Source organism: Trichosurus vulpecula, chromosome 3, assembly GCF_011100635.1.
Source record: "Trichosurus vulpecula isolate mTriVul1 chromosome 3, mTriVul1.pri, whole genome shotgun sequence".
NCBI classification, from domain to species: Eukaryota; Metazoa; Chordata; class Mammalia; order Diprotodontia; family Phalangeridae; genus Trichosurus; species Trichosurus vulpecula.
The window spans coordinates 117,009,541-117,036,246 of NC_050575.1; positions in this window are offsets into that span (position 1 = coordinate 117,009,541).

Genomic DNA, 26,706 nt, shown 5'->3' on the forward strand with positions numbered 1-26,706 from the left:
AACAGTGGCACAAAATCCCTGAAGTTTGGAACAGAGCACCCTCTACTCTGGAAGCAGAATCATAGCTTGACAAAGACCTCAAAAGTCAAGGAACTGGCTAGAAAAATGAGTAGATAGCTTTAAAAACCTCAGGCTACAGTATCTTACTTTTGTGACAAAGAAGATCAGAACATACAACCAGTAGAAGACGACAAAGTGAAAGAGCCTACAACAAAAGCCTGCAAGAAAAATATGAATTGGTACCAGGCCATGGAAGAGCTCAAAATTTTTTTGAAAATCAAGTAAGAAAAGTAGAGGAAAAATTGGGTAAAGAAATGAGAGTGATGCAAGAAAATCTTGAAAAACAAGTCAACAACTTGCTAAAGAAGACCCAAAAAAATACTGAAGAAAATAACAGCTTAAAAATAGACTCACCCAAATGGCAAAAGAGCTCCAAAAATCTAATGAGGAGAAGAATGTCTTAAGAAGCAGAACTGGCCAAATGGAAAAGGAGGTCCAAAAGCTCACTGAAGAAAACAATTCCTTAAAAATTAGAATTGACCAAATGGAAGCTAATGACTTTGTGAGAAATCAAGAAATTATAAAACAGAACCAAAAGAATAAAAAAATAGAACACAATGTAAAATATCTCATTGGAAAAACCACTGACATTGAAAACAGATCCAGGAGAGACAATTTAAAAATTATCGGACTACCTAAAAGCCATGATCAAAAAAAAAGAGCCTAGACATAATCTTTCAAGAAATTATCAAAGAAAAGTGCCCTGATATTCTAGAACCAGAGGGTGAAACAGAAATTGAAAGAATCCACCAAACATCTCTGGAAAAAAAAAAAAGATCCCAAAAGGAAAACTCCTAGGAATATTGTAGCCAAATTCCATAATTTCCAGATCAAGGAGAAAACATTGCAAGCAGCCGGAAAGAAACAATTTTAGTATTGTGGAAACATAATCAGGATAATACAAGATCTAACAGCTTCTACATTAAGGGATCGAAAGGCTTAGAATATGATATTCCATAGGTCAAAGGAGCTAGAATTAAAACCAAGAATCACCTACCCAGCAAAACTGAGTATAATCCTTCAGGGGAAAAAATGGACATGGAATGAAATAGAGGACTTTCAAGCATTCTTGATGAAAAGACCAGAGATGAATAGAAAATTTGATTTTAAATACAAGAATCAAGAGAAGCATGAAAAGGTAAACATGAAAGAGAAATCATAAGGGACTTATTAAAGTTGAATTGTTTATATTTCTACATGGAAAGATGATATTTGTAACTCATTAGACCTTTCTCAGTATTAGGGTAGTTAAAGGGATCATGTACATATGTGTGTATGTATATATACACATACATATGTGTGTATATGCATATTTATATATATACACCTTTATGTGTATACATATATATACACATATACACACATATATATTCATATACATATACATACCTATACACACACACAGAGGGCACAGGGTGAGTTGAATATGAAGGGATGGTATCAAAAAATAAAATTAAGGGGTGTGAGAAGAATATTTTGGAAGGAGAAAAGGAGAGATAGAATGGGGTAAATTATCCCACATAAAAGAGACAAGAAAAAGCTGCTATAATGGAAGGGAAGAAGGGAGAGGGGAAAGGGAATGAGTGAACCTTACTCTGATCAGATTTTGCTTAAGGAGGGAATAATATACATACTCAGTTGGGTATCTTATCCTACAGGAAAGGGTGGGGGGAAGGGGATAAGAGGAAGGAGAGTGATAGAAGGGAGGGTAGATTGGGGAAGGGGGTAGTCAGAAGCAAATACTTTGAAAAGGGACAGGGTCAAAGGAGAAAATAGAATAAAAGGGGGGTGGGATAGGGTGGAGGGAAATAGTGTTAGTCTTTTGGAACATGATTATTATGGACTATGCAAAAGACTTCCATAATAATCATATATATATATACCTTTATTGAATTGCTTCTCAATGAGGGTGGGTGGGGAGAGAAGAAGGGAGATAATTTGGCACTCAATGTTTTAAAAAAAAATGTTAAAAATTGTTTTTACATGCAACTGGGAAATAAAATATACAGGCAATGGGGTATAGAAATCTATCTTGCCCTACAAGAAAGTAAGGGGGAAAGAGAAAAAGGGGAGGGGTCATAGAAGGGAGGGCAGACTGGGGGAAAGGGTTAGTAATCAGAATGCATGCCATCTTGGGGTGGGGGAGAGGGGAGAGATTGGGAGAAAATTTGGAACTCAAAATCTTGTGGAAATGAATGTTGAAAACTAAAATTAAATAAATATAAATCTTTAAAAAATTAGAAATAAAAAAAAGAAAATCTCAAAAGCTATTATGGTGACAAGGATGCTCAAGTCACAAATTAAAAAAAGAGAATGACTCCAAATATCTATAAGTAAAATCTCAAAGGAAAACTTGGCCACATGTTTAACTACAATTTCTGGAATAAATAAAGAGATTTTTAAAGGTTAATTTTTTATATAAATGAAATTATATACTTATAGAAAAAATTGGAAATTAAATTCAGTTATAGAGGGAAAACATGGAAAAAGAATTAACAGTTTAGCATGAGAGATTAAAACCTTACCCACAATATCAGACTCCTTGAAAATGAGAATGAACCAAATAAAAGCCAATGATTCCAAAAGACAAAAAGATATATTAAAATAAAGTCAAAAGACTGGAAAAAATAGAAGTGTGATATCTCATTAAAATAATTGTAGGTAGGTGGCACAGTGGAGAGAGTACAGGGCCAACAGTAAGGAAGATGTGAGTTCAAATCTGGCCTCAGACATTTACTAGCTGTGGGATTCTGGGCATATCACTTAAACTCTGTCTCACTTTCCTCATCTGTGACATAGGAATCATAACAGTACCTACCTCACAGGGCTGCTGTGAGGATTGAATGAGATATTTGTAAATGGCTTAGCACATTTCCTGGCATATAGCGAATGCTATATAAATATTAGCTTTTAGTATTACTACTGTTATTAACTGATCTGGAAAGACTATAAAAGATAATTTAAGACCATTGAACTGCCTAAAAGTCATAACTAAAAATCAAGCACAAATATTATATTTCAAAAAAAAATCATGAGAGAAAAATGTTCCAAAATATTTGAGCCAGAGAGGAAAGTGAAAGCAAAAAGAATCTCTCTTTCACTTCCTGAAAGAAATCCCAAAATAAGAAATAAAAATTAAAAACAAACTCCTGGGAACAAAATAGCCAAAATACAGAGCCTCCAGGTCAAGGAAAAACACCAGAAGCAGCCAAAAAAGAAAGAATGCAAATAATGAGGAGCTATAGTCAAGATCCCATAAGATTTAGCAGCCAATACTCTAAAGTGGAAAGCCTAGAATATGATATCACAAAATCCAGAAGATACAGGCTTATAACCAAAAATAATTTATTGAACAAAACTCTGTGTAATCCTACAGGGGGAAAAGAGACTTTTAGTGAAAGAGAAGACTTGCAAAAATATCTAAAGAAAAGGCCAGAGGTCAGTAGAAATGTGGAAATAGGAACACAAAAATGGAGAGAAATATAAAAAAAGTTAAATACAATTGAGCAATCATAATGGTTTAAGCCAGAATGAAGTTTTTACATTCAAATAGAGGGAGATTACACAAGTGTCCTCTCAGAACCATAATATCATCAGAAGACAGTAGGCCTGGGAAGGGCTTTATTATGTTTTGAAAATCTTTAAGAAAAGAAAGAAAAAAGAGCAGAAACGAATATATTAAGGGAATAAAGGGAGAGGAGATGATCTTTTGTAATCAGGATGTAAATTGAAGACCATAAAAACAAGGAGGAAGAGATAGGTGGAGCAGATGCCATTGGAAATTTACTTTCGTCTGAACTGGTCAGTGAACAGAAGAATAAATATCAACACAGTGGGGCATGAAAATATATTTCACTTAACAAGGAAATAGAAAGGAAAAAGGAGAGGGGAGAAAATATAAGAAGGGCAAATTTCATGAGGGAAGAGTTATAAATTAAACAAACTAATTATTACAGGTCCCCTTTTATGAATTTAAAAGGAAAGAAAGAAAAAATAATAATAACCTGTGTTTGGGTTAGGGAAAGAGAAGAGAGGAAGAGATTACATCAAACATTCACCATCCTCTTCTGCTTTGTAAAGAGGGAATAAGGAATAAAGAGAAGAAAAATGTAAGACAATAGGCAAATACAATGATTAATAATTATAACTATAAATGAGAATGTGAAAATTCACCCATAAAATGGAAGAGGAGAGCAATTTAAACAAATCAGATTCAAATAAAACATTATTTATAAGAAATACACTTCAAACATAAAAACTCACACAGAGTTAAAATAAGGGGCTGAAGCTAAATTCTCTATTTCAGCTACAGTAAAAAAAAAAGTTAAAAAAAAGGGCTAGCAGCCATGTTCTCAGAGAAGGCAACAAGAAATATAGAGTTGATGAAAAGATATAAACTGGGAAACACTTTATACTGAAGCAAATACAATGAATCAAAAAAAAATGGTTTTCTGCAGTAATAAAAAAGAACAAACTAAAAGGGTACCTATCAACTGGGAAACTGTTGAATAAATTCTGGTATATGGATGTAGTGGGATACTACTTTACTGTGAGGAAGGATAAAAGGGTTGTTTCCAGAGAAACCTGGGAAGACTTCTATGAAGTGATACACAGTGAAGTGAACAGAACCAGAAGAACAATTTTTTATGATGACAACAATATTATAGACAATTTTGAAGGATGTGAGAATTCGATGAAATGACCACCCACAATTCCAGAAGGAGAGTCAATGATGAATCATGCTACTCACCTCCTAACAGAGAAGTAATGAATTTGAGGTGAAGAGCAAGGTGCATATTTTTTTAATATGGCCAACTCAAGAATTTGCTTTTCTTGATTGTGTGTTTATTACAAGATTTTCTTTTCCTTTTTTTTCAACAAAGGTGGTAAAGAAAATGGATTTTTCTTCATTGAAGTTAATTACATTACTTTTTTTTTAAATTAAGAAGACGCCAGGCAGAGCCAAGATGGCAGGTAGAAAACAAGGACTTGGTTAAACTCTCCCTCAAATCCCTCCAGACACCTGTAAAAAATGACTCTAAACAAATTCTAGAGCTACAGAAACCATGAAAAAACAGAGGGAAACAAGTCTCCAGACTAATGGCCTGGAGGGTCACTGGAAAGGGTCTTATCCCACCATGGCTTGCTCCAGGACAGACCAAGACTGAGTAGACTGGGTGGAGCAGGCCTCTGGGCCCTGAATCACTGAACTATGGCTGTTATCAGACTTCTTAACCCACAAACACCAAAGACAACTGAGCAGGTTAGTGGCAAAATGACTGGATCTGGGTGAGGGAGGTGTGAGGTACAGCCGCAGCTCCAGGGCTGCCTTAAAAATTAGAATGGAGCAGGTGGAACCAGTGACTTTATGAGAAATCAAGAAATTATAAAACAGAACCAAAAGAATGAAAAAATGGAAGACAATGTGAAATATATAATTGGAAAAACCTCTGACATGGAGAATAGATCCAGGAGAGATAATTTAAAAATGATTAGACTATCTGAAAACCATGATCAAAAAAAGAGCCTAGACATCATCTTTCAAGAAATTATCAAAGAAAACTACCCTGATATTCTAGAACCAGGGGCTAAAATAGAAATTGAAAGAATCCACTGATTGCCTCTTGAAAATGATCCCAAAAAGAAAACTCCTAGGAATATTGTAGCCAAATCCCAGAGTTCCCAGGTCAAGGAGAAAATATTGCAAGCAGCCAGAAAGAAACAATTTGAGCATTGTGGAAACACAATCAGGATAATACAAGATCTAGCAGCTTCTACATTAAGGGATCAAAGGGTTTGGAATATGATATTCCAGAGGTCAAAGGAGTTAGGAGTAAAACCAAGAATTGCTGCATTGGTAACTAAGGTGGGACTTTCTTACTGTTTTAGAATGATAAATTAATTAAGTCTCTTTGATTCAGTCTTACTAGGTGCTAAACTCCAGGTCCACACCCTTTTACTACTAGGTGCAAAGGCCCAGGATGGTTAGCAAACTAGTTCACTAGTTTGAGAGAGGCAGGAAGCCCCCGGGGCCCTAAGGGGAGTTGCTAAGACCAGAGCCAATAGTATGTGCCTAAGTTGTGGTCACTCAGATGATGTTTGATGACATCCAAACACTGTATAAAAAGAGAGAACAGAATTATTTGCTTGAGGCTCTCACTCCTGGAGGAGTGATTGTGTGGGACTCTGGGCAGCCACTCTAAGAGCCTCCCAGCTTGTAAACCTAGATGTGGATGGTATCTTGGTAACTATGAATTGTATTTGGTTTGTTTATAATGTATGTTTCTAATTTGTTTGCATTTTCTGTGAACATCAGGGTGCTGGCTTTTTTCCCTGAACTAAGTGAATGATATTTGTATGTTGGATTGAAATAAGATTGTTAACCCCTAATGCTGCTTTCCTTAGTAAAGCATATCAAAAGAACCTTGCTGGCAGCATTCTTGTTGTTGGGCTTGTGTTGGTCTTTCACCCCCACAGCAGCTGCTAGCCAAATTGTTGCAACAATCACCTACCCAGCAAAACTGAGTATAATATTCCAGGGCAAAATATGGATTTTCAATAAAATAGAGGACTTGAAAATTTGACCTTCAAATACAAGAATCAAGAGAAGCATGAAAAGGTAAACAGGAAAGAGAAATTATAAGGGACTTACTAAAGTTTAACTGTTTTGTTTACATGCCTACATGGAAAGGTGATATTTGTGACTCATGAGACCTTTCTCAGTATTAGGGTAGTTGAAGGGAGTATACATATATATAGATAGAGGGCACAGGGTGAGTTGAATACGAAGGGATCATATCTAGAAAAAAATAAAATTAAGGGGTGAGAGAGGAATATATTGGGAGAAGGAGAAAAGGAGAGATAGAATGGCGTAAATTATCTCAAATAAAAGTGGCAAGAAAATGCAGTTTTAATGGAAGGAAAGGGGGGGGGGCAGGTGAAAGGGAATTAGTGAACCATGCTCTCATCTGATTTGACTTAAGGAGGAACAACCTACACACTCAATTGAATATCTTACCCTACAGGAAAGTAGGGGGGGAAGGGGACAAGAGGTGGGGGGGATGATAGAAGAGAGGGTAGATTGGGAAAGGAGATAGTCAAAAGCAAACACCTTTGAAAAGGGACAGGGTCAAGGGAGAAAAGTGAATAAAGGGGGACAGGATAAGATGGAGGGAAATATAGTTAGTCTTTCACAACATGAAGTGTTTTGCATAATGATACCTGTGTGACCTATGTTGAATTGCTTGCCTTCTCAAGGAGGATGGATGGGGAGGGAAGAAGGTAGAGAATTTGGAACTCAAAGTTCTGAAAACAAATACTTTTTAAAGTTGTTTTTACGTGCAACTGGGAAATAAGATATACAGGCAACAGGGTATAGAAAGCTATCTTGCCCTAAAAGAAAGTAAGGGGAAAGGAGATAAGGGGGTGGGGAGTGGGGTGGTAGAAAGGAAGGCAGACTGGGGAAACTGTAAATCTGAATTTATGCCATCTTAGGGTTGGGGGGGATGATAGAAATGGGGAGAAAATTTGTAACTCAAAATCATGTGGAAATCAATGTTGAGAACTAAAAATATTAAATAAAATAAAGAATAAATAAATAAATAAAAATAAAAAAGAAGACTCCAAAGCCAAATGTCTAAACTAAGTAGCCAAAAGATTTGAAAGCACTTGAGCTCACTTTAAAATTTTCCCATCTGTTTGCTTGTGCCTGAAATACCATAATAGGAGTATTCCTATTTTATATCCTCCTCCTCGAAAAGGTCAAGCAATCCTGTTCTCTCAAATTTTGATCATTGAAAATTATAATGATTATGTAATGTAGAGAAATTTAATTCCCCCCAAAGTGGAAATTTTCAATGTCAACATGAGAGATGTAATTTTAATAGAAAAAATTAAAAATTCTAAGTATAAAAATATATCAGTCTAGTTGGGAAGACACACTAATTTTCCTTTATCATTTCTTAGTATAAAACACTTATAAAATAGGATTTTCCCTCTAGAGTTTGGGTTTATAAGAGGAATATGTTATATCAAATCATTATTGATTCCCCCAAAGCTACATCTCTAGATAGTATGAATAAAATTTACTAAGAAGCAATCTTATTTACTAATGTAAGCAATAATCAGCAAGAAATTAAAGATAAAATTAAATATAGTCTGTCCTATTCCTTGTTACTCTTCCTGCAGCTTTATGGAGCCAGTGAATTTGTTCATCTCTTCCTCAGGCTTTTTTCAGAGAGGCAGAAATTCTACACATCCTTTCATATGCTACTGTACTATGAAAAGGAAGTGTAACAGTGGAAAAAGCATTAGATGTAGAATAAATAACCTAGGATCTAATTTAGCCTCTATTAGAGTTACTATCTGAGTGATCTCAGGCAAATCACTTCCCTTCCTCAGTTCCATCGTCTACAAAATAAGAAGGTTGGGCCAGACCTCTGAAGTCTCTTTCAGCTCCAAAATCTAAGGTTCTATAAACTTGCCCCCAAAAGAAGCACAAGTGCTTCAAATTGTGAAAAGCCCTTTTCATGCCATTGTTAATTTTTTCTCCATGGAAAATTAATCATTAAACAATTCTTTTCTTCCTCCTCCCATGGGAATCACTGGAAGAGAAATAAGGATGGCAGAAAAGACCCCTGCACTGGTAGTCTATTCCCAACTTTGGTACCAACTCTTTGCATGAATTGGGTTCAATTTCCTCTCCCACAAAATAGAAATACTTTAACATTCCCTAGATACCACAACAGAATTATAATAAACATTAGTGAACAGATTTGAAAGGATTTTTGAAAGATTAAAGTGTGGTGTTAATCTAAGGCTATGTTTTTTGAATAAGATTTTTTTTACATATTCTTATTTCCCGCCTGTATTCCCATTTTCCCTCCCAGTGTGTCATCCTAAATTATATTTTTTAGAGAGAAAAATAAAGAAAAAATTAGCATACCTAACCAACATATTGCAAACATCTGCGCAACATACATTGTAAACCTTCTACCTCTACCAAAGGATGAGGTAGCGATATCTTTTTATATTTCTTTTTTCAAACCATGATGGTTATATACAATTTTATAATATTCTTTGTAAATATAACATCATTTACATATATTTTAGCATATTTACTTTTTTATTGTTGGTCTTTCCATTTATACATTGTAACCATTGTATACATGGTGTTCTTGGCTCTGCTTAAGTTACTCTAAATTATAATATACTGTCATTTATTAGAAATGCAGGTGCCCAAATTCTCATTGAAAACCGTCTACAGAATACCAACTTTGTGTGCTTCATTTAGCTTATGTTTAATCCCCTGTCATCTAAGCATCTGCTACTGTATATTCAGGGACTTCATATTAATAGGAACATTAAGTGAAACAAAATTGTTAAAGGAAACCCACTTTCCTCCCCTCAAAGGTGCCCATATTATATTCTAAATACTTCAGTGCTTTGATAATCTCCTCCATCCATAATAAATCTGCATGATACTATTTTCCCCTCAAGCTACCCTCTAATAACTCTCTTGCTTTCACAATCAAACTCCTAGCGAAAAAACAAATGAGGCTACATTTTTATTTCCTTTCACTTACTTCCTACATCCCACTTACTTCTCAGTACTTTGGAAACTGGCTTCTGACCCAACTCCTTACTCAACTAAAATGTCTCTCACCAAGATTACCAGTGACTTATTTACCATATTTAAAGGCCTTTATTCTAGTTCTTGATTTCATTAACCAATCTCTTCTCATCCATCTGGGTTTTCATGATACTGCTCACTTTGGGTTCTCCTATTTCTCTGAATGCTCCTTCTCAGTCTCTTTTGCTAGATCATTATCCAATGTCTATATCCTTTGCTCTAACCAGGGGCTCCAACCTTGCACCTTATTTTCTTTCTATACACTCCTGGGGTGTAGAAACTTACGTGAGTTCAGTTATTATCTCTATGGAGGTGACTTCCACTTCTATAGTCCAATCCTCATATCTTTCTTTCCTGAATTCTAGTGCTACACCTTAAGTCCATCTGGATGTTTCATAGGCATCTCAAACTCAGTGCATCCAAGCCAGAACACATCTCTCTCTTTTTCAAAACTTCCATATTTATGAAAAGAGCACCATCATCCTTCTAGACACCTGAATTTGCAAAGACAGAGTTTTCCTGGACTCTAAACTCACCCTCACGTACAAATAATTGCCAAGTAATATTGATTCAATCTCTACAGCATCGTTTAAATCCATCACATTTTTTATTGTCACATAGCCACCAAGCCTTGTTCAAGCTCTTAGTGCATCTTGTCTGGACTTCTATAACAAAGTCCTAAATGATCTCTTTGCTACAAGCCTCTGTCCTTTCCAATCCATCTTCCACACAGCTGCCCATTCCTAAATAGGGGTATTCCTAAAGCAGAGGTCAGAGCACATCACTCGAGAATGACTATTGCCTCTAGCATAAACTATAAACTTTTCTTGAGAGTTTAAAGCCCTTCACAATTTGATTCTGACCTATTTGCCTAGACTGATTTCACATTACTCTCCCTAATATTTATAGGGAAATAAGTCTATTTGCCACTCCCCATACAAAATTTTCCATCCTCTATCTCTCTGTGCCTTTGTGTAGGCTGTATCTCGTGTACAGGATATTTTCCCTCATCAACTTTGCCACTTGGAATACCTCACCACAAATCCCCTTCCTTTAACGCTCATCCTATACAAAGCCTTTCCTCATCATCCTTTCCTCCAATTATTAATATTCTCTTGTTTCTTCTGAAATTTGTACTTGTTTATCCATGTACTTGGCATTTCCCCATAGCAGAACGTAAGCACCTTGAGGACAGAGGCTGCTTTGATCTGCATCACTATCCCTAGGGCCTTGTTCAGTGACTAGTACATAGGAGATTCTTACCAATGCTTTCTGAATCAATCCTTTGATTTTCTTAGTGTTTGGGCTCTCTTCACTGTAGTAGATGGTTTTTGAGAGTTACTTTAGTCAAAACGTTAATCACCCTTCACTCAATCTAGTGATGAATTTCTTTGAAATTAGTTAGCTGGTCCTCAGACAAGAGACAGTCTGTCACTAGACCTATTCTTTAACACTTTCTAGCATGGTAAGATCTGCCAGCATTTGTGCCCTTCTGACATAGTGATGAGGAATCAAGAAAGGACTTTTCTACTCGTTAAGTCCGAAACCCAATATAAAGAGTATTTAGATTATATATATATATATATGGTACACACACACTAAATACAACCTAATTCTGGGAGGAGGTTACTAGTAGTTGTGAGTAGGGACTCAGAAAATGAGGCAATGGAGGGGTAGGTTTTCCTAATACCCTTGGGAGAAAAATAAAAATCACATTATACAGTCACCTGCCTACTCTGACGAATCAGAAAATATCTCTGAGCATTGACAAAATTTACCTTTCCTATTGGTGACACATAACGTATCAAGTGACATGAAGCAGAGAATTACATTTGAGTCTAAACTTGCAGAAAAGTCTCCATGGAGGCAGGGAAAATTGTCCCATCCCCAATAGCCCCATTCTAGATGCATATAACTTTTCCTATGAAATTAAGTAATAGCCTTCTTACTCCCTACTGAGGCAGGTAGCTGAAATACTTTATAGAGTGCTGGACCTGAAGTCAGAACACCTGCGTTCAAATCTATCATCAGATACTTATTAGCTGTGTGATTGGGGAAGTCACTTAACTACTGTCTGACTAAGTTTTCTTATCTGTAAAATGGAGATAACAGCATTGCCTACCTCCCAGGGGTACTGCTATGACCAAGTGGGATTTGTAAAGCACTATAGGGACCTTAAAGTGCTATATAAATTCTCCAATCCATACCCACAAAAAATTCCTTACATACTTATGGCATTGACATTCTTCAAAGTGCTTTTTAATCCATGCATCTTCAATTTCATCCACAATACCTCTATGGGAAGGTAGAATATTATTTTTTTTCATTTTATAGAGAAAGAAATAAAGACCCAGAGAAGGAAACTAATTTACCCAAGGTCACATGGTCAGTAAGTGACTGAGGAAGGACTGGAAACCAAGCTTCTTGCCTCCTGGCCCACTTCCCTTTTGTAATTAAGCCATACTATCTGTGGGCTCTGGCTGGAAGGCACCACATGCTCTCCCCATGCACCCTGAGAAAAATGTAGTCCTAGCACCTCCTGACAGAGACAATGAAGATTCCCACAAACCGTAACTTCGATTCCGACTCAAAGGCTCCTCATGGCAGCATCACACTAATAGAGATCCCAGAAATGACTTACTGGATTCAAAGAAAACATTAAAAGGTAAAAGAATGCCTGATGGCAACAGCCAATACTTTCCAAAGGAAAATGGGCTGTTCTCTCTAGTAGACCTGGTTTGACCCTTTTTTAAGCGAGGGCAAAATATGAAAACAAGGCGGAGAAGTTCCTAGCTGGAAAGCCAAGGCAGCCTGTGAATTCAGGGGTATATGGCAACAGGGCGCCCTCCACTCCTCATGAATTGTTCAGCATTCCTGACATATCCTGGTACTTTCCCATCCACGAAGATGGTAGTTTTAAGAATAACAAACATTGTACTTTCCAAAGCTCTTTTCCAGTCAGTAGTTTGTCTGATCTTCACAACAATCACTGGAAAGAATTGATTCTCCCACTTTACACATGAAGACACAGATGGGGTAAGTTAAGTGGCTAGCTTAAAATCACACAGACAGCTAACATCAGAACCCCATGGTGAAACTGGACTGTATAACAATTGCTAGCATTTCTATAGTGCTTTAAGCTTTGCAGAAGCATTTCTACACATGTAAACTCATTTGATTCTCACAACAATCCCTTATCATCCCCATTTCACAGATGAGCCAAGAAAGGTCAAGTGACTTCTCTGGGACCCCACAGCTAGTGAGTGTCTGAGTCAGGATTCAAACTGAGGCTTCAAAACCATGCATCCTCCTCTGTTTTATCCCCTGTTCTACCTAGCTGCAAATGCACAAGGAGAAAGATGAAAAGGAGGAAATAATACATTTTGCTGTGAGCCATAGGATCTGAGCTGTGGTTCTAGTCTTACCTTTGCCACTGATTCACTGCCTGACTTTGGTGAAATCATTTTCCCTTCATGGTCTTCAGCTTCCTCCTCTATAAAATGACAGAATTGGACTATATCTCTGGGGTTCCTTCCAGCTCTACTACAAAAATTCCATTCATGAAATCATATCACGTGGAGTGAGAAGGAAACTGACAGGTCATATAGTACAATCCAATGAAACTGAGACCCAGAGAGGAGAAATGATTTATATGAGGCCACACAGATTAAAGAGAAACACATTTGCTCATAATTCAAACCCAGGTCTTTTGACTCCAAATCCCATTCTCTTTTGACAATACTGTGTTATTTATCTATGATTTAGTTGTATGAAAACTCATTCACTCAAGTGTTAAGGAATCACAAAGTCCTAGATTTCGAGTTAGGAGAGACCTTGGAGATGGTCTAGTTCAACCTGATCATTTGTAAGCAAAGACATTGAGGTTCAAAAATGTCCTCTGAACAAAGATCGCACAGGTGAATAGCACATTCAGGATTGTGACCCAAGTTTTCTAATTCCAAATCGAAGATTCTCTCCATTGTACCATATCTCAGGGTTCCCAGCCCCTTTCCCTTGCTCAACACTCACCGCTGTCTAACAAGTTAACCAGGGGCCTTTGAAAACAATGATATTGACTTTCCAGACTCCTTGCCTCTGGATTCTCGGGAGATATCTGTAACAAATAAAGAAGCAGTTTCTCAATATCTGTGATGGTTATGAAAAAGGGACCTAAGTACAGTAGCTGCCTCATGCCCACTAGTGGTCACATCAGTAAATGCACCCTGCAAAGGTCTGGGGAACTATTTGCATTAGAATTCCTCTATCCTATAGGGTAGATACTTGGAAACTAAATCTATGGGAAAGGCGCCATTGTATATTCAAACACATCACTTTGGCTATTTATTTTCCTCCTAGGAGTGTCTCAAGCAGCAGTCGCTTGAACAAAATTGCAAGAATGTGCCAGAGAGGCAACATGGCCTAATAAAAGGTTGGATGAGAAGTCACAAAAACTTTGATTCCCACCTTCAAATTTACAAGCTGTTTGACCATGGGAAATTCAATTAGCCTCTCTGAGCCTCAGTTTCTTAATCTAATGGAGGCAGAATACTCATCTATGAAATGAGAGGGATGGAGTAAATGACCAGTAAGTTCGCTTCTAGCTAAGTGGCTATGTCATCTTTGACTTTTTAGGAGCTTTCTGAATCTAAGTCTATGAATCTATGAATATCTCAGACATTATTGTCAGAATGGAATCAAGTTTTTAATGTTTCTTGTTAACTTTAAGAAGTACCATATAGATTTCAGCTATTACGATAGGTGAGATTGGCATAGTAGCTAGACATCTGCCTGCAGAGCCAGGAAGACTTGGGCTCAAGTCCTGTCCTTGCCCTACTGACTTCATGATCTTGGACAAGTTACTTTACTTCTCAGTGCCCCAGACAACTTGATAAGTATATAATTTGAAGAAGATGAAGATTTCCATCAGTGGATGAATTCCTCACAGGGCGTTCCTTATGCAATGCATCTTCCATTGGCATAGACTGGGACATAGACATATGGAGAAGGGGCAGGGTATATTAGAAGGGTTATTGGACCTATAGTCAGTAGAGATCTTAATTCAAATCTCACCCCCAAATACTTCGTAAATGATAAAACATAAATAGCAGCTTTTATTGTTCTTAGTGGAAACTAACCTATGCTCTGATTCCAAAGAGAATGCTTTGCATTCTGCCTCAGACACTGCTTAGCTATATAACCTCATACAAGTCTGTCACTTAACCATTTATAGCTCCAGTTTCCTCAAAAATGGAATGTAAAATGGAATGATTATGCCTACACCTCTGACCTCATAGGGTTTTTGCCAGGAAAGTGCTTTGTAAACCTTAAAGTCTATAGAAATATGTCAGTATCTCATCAGAATACTTTTGTTAGTGTATAGTTGGTAGACTACAAATTTATTGCCTAGTCCCAAGAAAGTTGTTCTTGCTGTACAGAGACCAAGGAATGGTTTAAGGAACCAATACCCGCATAATTCTCTCCTTTTTACCTCAAAGTTCTCAAAAGTGATGTCTTAGTTTATCAGGGGTGGGGAACTTGTGGCCTCGAGGACACATGTGGCCCTTTGACTGAATATAAACTTCACAGAATAAATTCCTTTTTTACTCAAAGGGCCACACTTGAGGACCAGAGGGCCACATGTGGCCTCGAGGCCACAGGTTCCTCACCCCTGTATAGCTCCTCCCTACTTCAAGTTGGCTATTTCAAGCTCAGATTCATAGGAACCATGGTTTGATTTGGGAAATTTAGCCAACTGCATCATCATAAGATAGATAGGGAAACTGAGGCTCTGACAAATGATATGGCCAAAGTCACAAAAAAATGGTTATAAGAAGTGGGAGCATAACACAATTTATCTGACTTCTATTCTAAAGATTATTCTGCTACACTGTGTACTTCCCATTTTCCCTATCAACTCTTCTTTTTTAAAGCCAATTTAGACTGTTTTTGCTCCAGGATGAAGGTGAAAGAATAAGTGTTAGTTAAATGGTAATGCGATGTTAAGGTCCAAGGTTTGCCATGTGGCCAAGTAAAATAAATAAATACTCATGTGGCATGTAAATAATAATGATAATAAAAGTCCTACAAAAGAGAGACCCACTTGACTTTGTAGAAGGAAGAACACTAAAGATATCCTTAGCTGACCTCATATTTTTATTCAAGGATGGCCCTATTCTGAACAATGAATTCTTCTTTAACATGGTTCTGTCAAAAGAGTACTGAGTTTGCTGTCAGAGCACCTGAGTATGAATCTTGGCTTCACTAATTTCTATCAATGTAAATTTGGGCAAGTCATTTCCCTTTTATGAACTTCAGTTTGCTGATCTGGAAAATGGCGGCATTAGACTAAATGTTCTCTAGATCTCTTCCAACAGTGAATCATAGGATCCTTGAGGCAAGGGACATATTTTAGGATCTCCTTCCTGCACGTAATTAGGAGTGAAGATCCTTGGAATATTTTCCTTGACCCAGATTATTCCCAACTGTACAATGTAATCAGCAAAAATTAAGTGCCTATTGTGTACAAAGCCTTAGGTGAGCTTTGTCTAGGAAGAAACACAAACACAATACAAAGTCTAGGAAAGATGTGGTCCCTGCCCTGATAGAACTTGTGGTCTTGCAGGAGGATAAGACATAAACGTTGTTATTGTTGAGTTGTGTAGCTGTATCCAAGTCTTCATGACCCTGTGAACCATATTGTCCATGGGGTTTTCTTGGCAAAGATACCAGAGTGGTGTGCCATTTCCTTCTTCAGTGGATTAAAGGAAACAGGGGTTAAATGATTGGCCAGGGTCACACAGCTAGTCTGAGGCTAGATTTGAATTCAGGTCTTCCTGACTCCAGACCCAGAACTCCATCCACTGCCACCTAGCTAGATAGCTATGACATAGATAACTATAATTCACAGTGACATGATATAAATGCATTGAAGAATTATGAAAGAATGCAATGTCAAGACCCCTGGGGGGAAATCCACTGTGTATTGGGCAGAGTGAGAGAATGTGGAGGGGATATGAGGAAATAAGGAGAAATCAGGAAAGATTTCAGACTTGGAAGGAAGAAAAACAAAATACTCAATCCCTATAGAATTTATGCTTGCAAATGGAGTAAAGAATATTTCTCTTCAACAGGTAAGGCTGTACCTCCATGTTTCTTTCCTTCATTCCTCTACCACAGCTTGTACAGGACAGGGAGGGATGTTAATTTTTGCCTCCCAGACCACCCAGACTCCATGACCTATAGAAGCTCATTCAGAGCATCCAAGAGACTCTTTAGATGGCTTCTGAATTGGGGAAGAGGGGAGGGAGATGAGTGGAGAAAAAGAAAATCAAATTCAGGCCAGACTGGAAAATGAAGTTTCCCAAAAGGTTTTGATTTGCTACAGCAGAACTCTGCCTTAGGCATTTTTTTCTCGCTAATTTTCAATTCCACGTCTGTTTTAAGAGGAATTTTGGCCCATGTGATTCTGGTTCAATCACCCTTAATTCATCAGCAATCTGCTTTGTAAGAAAAAAAATAAGTGCCCACGTAGTTCTAATAAATCTTTTTAAAACTAAGGTATATTTGGCACCATAGCAATGGTATTGTATGGAACTGTCACTAAAAATTGCAAAGTAAGTAAAGTATCCTTACAACTTTCCTCCCTTCCTGCTTACCTGGCCTCTTCTTGCTTATAGCCCTGACTCCCAAACTCTTGGCTGATTCATGGCTTATCTTCACTGAGGTTCTCCAAGATCATAAATTTAGGTTTGCAAGAGATCTTAGAGGCCATTAAGCCCAAACTCCTCATTCTATAGATGAGGAAACTGAGGAACAGAACATTTAAGTGACTTACCCAGGGTTACACAGGTAGCAAGAGTCTGGGTATGTATGAACCCAGATGCTCCAGGTTCTAAATCTAGTGCCCCTTCTATTTTGCCATGCTACCTCAGGCTAAAGCCTAAGACATTGTCTCCTTCTCTAAGTATTTGCATGTTAATCAGGAAATTTTGAAGGCTAAAAGTATCCAATCCATAAGCACGTTAAGTAACTATAGATTACGTACAGAATAAAAAGTCAACAAGCATTTATCAAGAGCTTAGGGCAGCTAGGTGGCGCAGTGGATAGAGTGATGGGCCTGGAGTCAGAAAGACTCACCATGAGTTCAAATCTGGCCTCAGACATTTACTAGCTGCGTGACCCTAGGCAAATCACCTAATCCTATTTGCCTCAGTTTCCTCAATTGTAAAATTATCTGGAAAAGGAAATGGAAAACCATTCCAGTATCTTTGCCAAGAAAACCTCAAATGGTGTCATGAAGAGTCAGACAAGACTGAACAAAAATGTGTGGGATACCACTGTGAAGCAATGGAAATACAGTAACAAGCAAGAAGATAGTCCCTGTCCTTAAGGAGTTTATGTTCTAAAGGGGAAAGACAATATATAAAAGATGCTGAAAAGGGGGAGGGGAGGGTAGGAAGGAAGGATACCTGTACAGGGACATGGTAGAAAAAATCTAGAGAGTCAGGAGTGCAACTTGGGGAGGAATTATAAACTGGTTGGCCTGGGTGTCTTGCTTAAAATGTAGATTGTAGGACAAACTCAATAATCAGAGAAAGAGATTGAAGATGTCAAGAGAAAGGTATTTCCAGCGTGAGAAGTCTAGGCAGACTTGCTAGATAGAGCATTTTCTAAATGCTACGGATACAAAGAAATAATAAAGGCAGTGCCCTGCCCTCAGGTAGCTCAGAATATAGTGGGAAGGGAAATAAGCAAACAAATAGGTCCAAAGCTGGATAAATAGTAAATAAAGGAGGGATGGCACTAGAATTAAGAGGGATTGAAAAAGATTTCCTGTATTTTAGTTGGAACTTGAAGTCAGGGAAGTAAGGGAAGCCAGGAGGCAGAGATGAGGAGGGAGAGCATTCCAGGCATAGGGGACAGCCAAAGATGGGGTGTCTTGTTTGTGGGTCAGTAAGGAGGCCAATGCCACTGGACTTAAGAATATGTGTAGGTTGAAAGAGGTATAAGAAAACCACAAAGGTTGAGGAAGGGGGCTGGACAGGGGGGAGGGAGCTAGATAATAGAGATTTGAGTGCCAGAATATTTTGTATTTGATTCTGGCAGTGATAAGGAGTTATTGGAGTTTATTGAGTATAGGCTGTAACATGGTCAGTTTTAAGCTTTGGAATCATTTTGCTGGCTGAATGGAGAATATAATGGAGTAGAAAGAGACTTGTGGCAGGTCAACTGACCAGCTGGATAATATAATAGCCCAGGTGTGAGGTGATGATCACTTGAATCAATGTGGTAGCAGTATCAGAGGAGAGAAAGGGGCCTATTTGAACTTGATAGGCCTTGAGAACAGACTGAATATGAGGGTGGGATTAGAGAGTGAGCAGTCCACGATGACACCCAAGTGGTGAGCCTAGGGAATTGGGAGAATGGCAGTGCCCTCCAGCACCTTGGGAGGGGTTGTGAATCAGGAAAGGCTTCATGTGGATGGCTTTGAACTGAATTTTGGAGCACATCTGTCAAGAGGGAGATAAAATATAGGGGATAGGTCATTCAAAGGCACCAAGATAGGAGATGAAATGCCATATGTGAAGAATAGCAAATAGGCCAATATGACTGAACCAAAGAATACTTTGGAGGGCAGTAAATGAGTGTGTGAGAAAGCTGGAAAAGTTGGAAGATGCCAGGTTGTGAAGAGCTATAAATGCCAGATGGGGAAATTTGAATTTGATCAGTACAGCATGCACTTTGAGTCATACTTTCAATTTAATTTAACTCAACTTGGATTTATTAAGCATTTATTATATTCAAAACATTATGAGCATGAGTGGGGTTGATAGAAGAAGAAGTCGCAGTCAAAATCATGAATTTCCCATTAAGCTTGATGACGTGGGGCTTTGCTTGGAGGGGAACCTCTCCATGGAGAGTCTTATTGTGTGGACAGATATGATTATTGACTGGGTTTGGGGATGAGGGATGCCTCCAAGATGATTGCATGGCTCAACTCTTAGGGGTTCCAAACCTTGGGTCTGTGGTCTATGAATTTTTTTAATATTTATATAACCACATTTTGCTCTGAGGCAGCTAAGTTGCACAATGGTTGGCATGTCAGGCGTGGAGTCAGGAAGACTCATCTTCCTAAGTTGAAATTTGGCCTCAGACACTTATTAGCTGTGTGACCGTAGACAAGTCACTTAATCCTTTTTGCCTCAGTTTCTTCATCCGTAAAATGAGTTAGAGAAGGAAATGGCAAACTACTCCAGTATCTTTGCCAAGAAAACCCCAAATGAGGTCAAAAAGAGTTGGATGTGACCGAAAATTATTGAATAACAACAACAAAACTTCCCTCTCTATCTGGTTTCCTTTTTAATCCTAAGTATTTCATTTTACACATTTAGAACATTTACCAAATTGTCAAAGAGGTCCACAGCAGATATACAAAAGGTTAAGAACCCAAGTCGTGTATCAGATTGCCTCTTTTTACTGTTTTAAGTCCACTAAAGAAGGAAAAGTGGTCATCCATCTTCACCAACTACCAACCAATCGCCACATATAGGGAGAACAAGCCAACCTAACTCAAGGATCAAGGCACCCTGAGACAGAGCAGCATGTGCCAGGCAAGGCAAAACACCCCCATCACCTTGACCTTTTCCCCTCAGACCCTGATAGAGACGACTCAGGACCCTGAAGCCAAGAGCCTTGGCAATAGCAACGCTTCCAACTAAGTGTCTTCAGACATCATTCTGGTAAGCAATCCCTGTGGAGATGTAGCTTAGCAATTATTCCTGTGCTTAAGTGCTACAGCCATAGGTATTGAAAACCCAGAGAAGAAAGTGCTTGCCCCTGAAGTCCTCAGCGTTGTCAAATGGCTCAACATCAGAAACTCATGTGTTTTGATCAGTGGAAATGACATTGAAGAAGAGGCTTTACCATCTACTTCACTGTTCACACTAAGGACTGTAGAGCCTTTCAATCTGACTTGAAGCAGAAACCTTCCATATATGTGTTGTCTACCTTCTTAGAATGGGAGGGCCTATCTTACTCATCTATTTGCATCCCCAGCAACTATAAATAGTAAGAGGCAGTTACGTGGCACAGTGAAGAGAGCGCTGGGCCTGGAGTTAGGAAGATCTGAGCTCAAATCAAGCCTCAGAAACTTGCTAGCTATTTGACCCTGGGCAAGTCACTGAATCTCTATTTGTCTCAATTTCCACATCTGTAAAATGGGGATGATAATAGCACCAATTATTATTATTATTAATAGCACCTCCCAGGGTTGTTGTGAGGATCAACTGAAATAATAACCATAAAGTATCTGACACATAGTAAGCATTACATAAATATAATTATTACTATTAGTATTAATAGCTATTAAGCACTTAATAAATTCTTCATTCATTTATTCATCAAAGACCCTAGATCTTACAAACTATCATCTAGACATGCTTATTCCAACTTAACGGTTTCATACTTGATTTTTTTTTAATTTAAGGGTAGGGTTTTGCTGTTTTACAGTGTGTATATATTAAATATACATTCAATAGCCTCTACTCTTCTTCATGGGCTCGATGCTTCAGGGCATCATACCAACTACAGCACGGTACTTTTATATAGTATGTTAAGGGATACACTTGAAGAGGTTGCATTATGTAGAGGACTAGGAGCTGGCCATAGAGTCAGGAAGACCCAAGTTCAATTCTCCCATCTGCCATTTTCTGGCTGTGTCACCCTAGGCAAGTAATTTAACCTCTCAGCACTCCAGGTCAACTTTCTGACCCTAGGGAGTAGTGAAGTTCCTCACCAAGGACGCCACATGTCTCACAAAAATAAACAAAAACATAGGTCAATAGATAGATGATAAATCAATGAAAGGATTGCACAGTTATAATTATAAAGAATAAATATGCTAGTAGTTCATTTACTTTAATATTTCACAGAAATTTCATCATAACAGTCATGCAAAACCAATAATGCAATACTATGAATCACATTGTGCAGATGAAGACCCTGGGGGTATAGAGAAGCTAGTGACTTATCTACATCAATCAGAAGACCTATGACAAACAAGACCATGAAGAATCATAGTACAAGTGTGTTGGGAGGCACCTCAGAGATTATTTACTCCAATCCTCTCATTTTTACAGGTGATCGCACAGAGTACCAGAGAAGGTGAGTGACTTTCCCAAGGTCACACAGGTTTTAATGCAGGAACTACTTCAGTAATTTGGGGTCTAAGATGGAACAACCTCTTATTAAGTTCTGGGACTAGTGTTACAGTGAGATTTTAGGGTAGAAATGTACATGTTTACACATACACAAACAGTTTAAGATAATTTTGTCAAAATGTTCAATAGGAAGAAACATCAGCAAATTTGTACATTATGATTCAATGTCCCCTTCTTTTCTCCAGGCTGAGCCTTTGTTCTAGAGATATCAATACACAAAAGCCTAGGCTGACCCAGATTTATTTCACTAATGTTCATGAACAAGGCAAGTACTGCTCCTTCAACCCCCCCACCACGATTTTAACATTCTATAAGCTTGGAAAAGAGCTTGGAAAAGGAACGTAATTAATAACAATTCTACTTGCCCTCTCCCACTTCAGGAGCCCAAACTTATGTTTTATATGCTAGGGGTCATATAAGCAGAGGTGTTTACCATTTCAATCTGGTTATCAGAACTCTGGAAACGTTGCTCAAAAATGGAAACTGTCTCGATTATGAACATGCTTAGCAAAGCAGGGAACATTTGGATGAAGAGAAAAGAGATGGTAAATATTTGCCAAGGCATTAAAATTTAAGCCTCCCCAAAGTGGGCAGTTAGACTACTTTTTCTCTTGACCCCCTCAGTATAAACTTCAACAAATAACATTATGAAAATTTCTCCCTGGAGACCCTTAAATGAAAGGCCATTTAATGTATTATTGAAAGAGTCTTCAAAGTCTCCCCTGTGTCTACTGTACTCTCTGTGTGTATGTGTGTGTTTTGTTGCTTTAAGGCCAATATCAATATTTATCTGCAACTTGGGAAGTGTTTTTCTTCCAGAAATGTGTAAGTCTTCTTTCTCTCTTACTATAAATGGGATAATTCCTAGCAAACATATTTTCAAAATGAATGAGTGGAACATTAATTTCCCCATAGCCCAGCTCCTCAGCATCACTAACTGTTTGCATGTGTTTAGTCTGTAGTTGGTGGCCGGGATGGTGACTGGAGAGCATAAATTTCATCACTGGGAGTTAGAATGCGATTCGGTTGAGTTTGAATTTTCGATGTGGGCCTCATTGACTGGTACTTCTCATTTTGCCCTCATATTTCGCAGCTGGAGGAGATGGCTGGAATATGCTAAATCAGTGGTGGCAACTCAAATAGAAAGGGATCCCTGCTGGCCGCATGTTGACTTAGAAAACCACAAATTAACATTATCTATGTTTTACTATACTTTTATTTACTTTGTTAAATACTTACCAATTATATTTTAATCTAGCTCCTACTGGTACTTTGGAATTTTGCAGGCCACAGGAGGCCTGCAGGCTGTGAATCTGGTACCTCTGTGCTAGATGAGTTTGAATCACAGAACACTAAGACCTTAGATAAATAATGGGATAATAGGTATTGAGATAAAAAAGTACTCTGAGATCATTTATTCCAGAACCCTTATTTTACAGACGAGAAAACTTATCATTTCATGTGACATACTAAATAATGGAATGCTACAGAGTATACAAGTTTTCTGTAACATGTTACTAATGAATACTAGAACGTAAATACACACACACACACACACATATATATGTATATATGGAGAGAGAGAGAGAGAGAGAGAGAGAGAGAGAGAGAGAGAGAGAGAGAGAGAGAGAGAATCAAAGACAAGTACATCTGAGGGAAAAAAAAAAGATAGGTCACTCATAAACTTGAAGGATGGTTCAATTAGATCCAGCAGTGCACTGAAACGGAATAAAAGAATCACAGAGGTAAAACAATTTTTAATTCTGAGAGAAAAGTTGCTAAACTATATACTGACACAGAGAGCTTAGTCTTTGCTATGTACTTCAAGGAGATCCAAGACAGAAAGGTATCATAAATACCAAAATAATCATAGCAATATTGTATGTGTGTGTGATAATAACCAACCAACCAAACCTGGAAATAAAAGCAAGTGACAATTGGGTGGGAATGACTGAAAATACATGGTGGAATATCCATGTAACAGAATAATATTATTTCTTAAGAAATGAAGAATAAGAGGAACTGAGTGAAACTTGAGTGAACCTATATAAACTAATGCACAGTGATGAAATGAGAACCAGAGAAAAATGTGTAATGACTATAATAATGTAAATGGTAAAAACAAAACATCAAAGGACAGCTGAAATCTATTTATTTAGAGTGACCAGTCTGGGTCTTGAAGAGCAGATGATTAAAAAAATGAACCTTCTTTTTTAATGAGATCTGGGACATTTTTGAGCAATATGTGGCATACTCTTTCAGATTTGGCCATTGTGTGGATTGGTCCTGTTTAACTGGTATTTTGGAGAGGGCGTTTGTTTGTTTTTGTGGGGAAAGCTATGCTTTGGAGAAGTTTGGCTGTGGCACAAAAACAAAAGGCAACAATGAAACTCAAAAAAGAAAAAGAAGATCCCTAGCAGAGATAAGAACTAGGATCACAGAGGATGATAAGGCTTGGAGGGGTTGTGATGTATAACTTTTTAGGTGTTGTTGTTATTTGCCCTTTATTCTCCAAGAGGGCCATAACATCAGGGAGATGGAAGTAGCCGGTTGGGTCCCCAGGGAAGCAGCTACTACTACTCACAGGTTGTTTGTCCTTAGTTCTCAAAGAGGACTATGACATCAGAAAGGTGATGCCATGACTTGCAAGTGAATTAGATTTAAGTGAGGGAGGGCTGTACAAAGTCACCAGCCTCACTGTCTCCTCCAGAGCCATCTGGTTTCAGGGGCAAAGTACAAATCAACCTTTTAAGTAGGGCCCACACTGATGACCAATTGGTACTGTTGTTGAGAGTGTTCAGGTGTATGTATCCCTATGTAAGGATGGGGAGGGCAAAATATTGTGTGTGGGAAGGGACATACTAAAGATGTACTAAAACTAAGATAATATGGTTGGGAAAGGAGAATTCTTTGATCAACATTCACCATGATTGTGCAAAACTAGAACTTCATTAAATGTTTGTTTATCCATAGATGGTAAAGTAGAAGGGACCATAAACATTTTCCTAATTCAGCCTCTTAATTAGGTAGCCGAAGAAGAAGGTGCCTAGAGATATTGAGTGATTGGCTCAAGCTGGCTTAGAAACTGGCAAAAACAAGATTCTAAGGCACGTAGGGCTCTTTCCATTACCACGTATCTATTTACGTTACAGGCCATGAAAGACAAGGTAAGTTGAATACTGATATTACGTCGCTTTACATTATCAATACAATTTTACAGACAAAAACATGCAGAAAAAAGTCTATTGACTTGCCTTAGATTTCATTGCAAGTTCATCTGTTTTTGTCTGAGGCTAACGGGGGCTGCATTTCAGCGTAAATATCACTTTCTGGAGAATGACCTCATCTATTCATTCAATAAATATTTGTTAAGTAGCTAATAAGTCCCCCAAATAAAAAGACAAAAATGAAAGTCACTGCCCTTGAGAAGCAGACATTCCATTGTGGGGTGGGAACATGCTGTAGGGTGCTGGAGTCAGCTGTTAAATTTTCAGTGGGAGTGTTTGCAACTTAGTAATCAGCAAATGCTAGAAGTCAGGTGTTGATTTATTATTTTATTGATTTATAGACTTCAAATGTGATGAGAAAATTCATATTAAACTTAAAATATGTGTACATTCATTTTTCAGAGAGCTGATTGTTAAACATTTGCTAGGACACCACTGACATCTCCACAGAACATTAAATTAAGAAAATATAAAATAATATAAAATTAATGTCTGACAAAAAACTGTGTTGGTCAGAATGGGATTTCTGTGTGAGGTGGCATTTGAGCCAAGTTTTGAGGTAAGTGTTATAGGAGGGAGTACATTCTAGTTACTGAAAAGGCATGGAGGTAGGAAAAAGGATGTCATATAAAATCACCAGCAAGGAGGTCATTTTGGGCTGAAAATTAAAGCATATGAAGGAGAGTAATGTGAGACATGCCTGGAAAGGTAGGCTTGAGCCAGATTGTTAAGGGCTTTCAAAGCCAAAAGGAGAAGGTTTGATGATATTATACAGGTAAGAAAGCTCCCACTAGCACTTGAGTTTCCTGAGCAGAGGAATGACATAGTAAGGCCTGTGATTTAATAACATCAATTTGGCACCTGTGTGGAGGCTAGATTGGAGAGGAAAGTGACTGGATGCAGGGAGACCAACTATCAAGAAACATGTAGATACTTTCAATAGTTCAGAGGAGAAATGATGAAATTCTGAAATAAGGCACTGGCTTGTGAGTGGAGAGAAAAGCACAGATAGGAGCCATATCATAGAAATAGTATCAACAGGCCTTGGCAACTGATAGGCTGGGGGGCGACACATGGGGTTTGAGAGAAAGGGAAGACTTGAAGTTGACACTGAGGTTCTGAGCTTAGATGACTGGAAGAAGGATTGTACCCTCAAAAGAAATAGGAAAGTTAAGAAAAAGACAGCTTGGGGGAAAGATGAGTTCTGTTATGGACAGGTTGAATATAAAATGCCTATGGGGCTGCTAAATAGCTCAGAGGATAGAGCACTGGGTCTGGAGTCAGGAAGACCTGAGTTCAAATCTGATCTCAGATGCTCACTAGCTGTGTAACCCCTGAAAACTCATTGAACCTCTGCCTGGAGGTTCTTCTCCACTGGAGAAGAAAATAGCAAATCACTCTAATATCTTTACCAAGAAAACCGCATGGACAGCATTGGCATGATAGGGTTCTTGGGATCGCAGAGTCAGACATGACTGAACAAGAACATAGGACACGCAATTTTACATGTCCCAATACAGTTGTTTTGCAGCAGTAGAGTTCCTGAGGCAGACAGGCTGAATATATTACA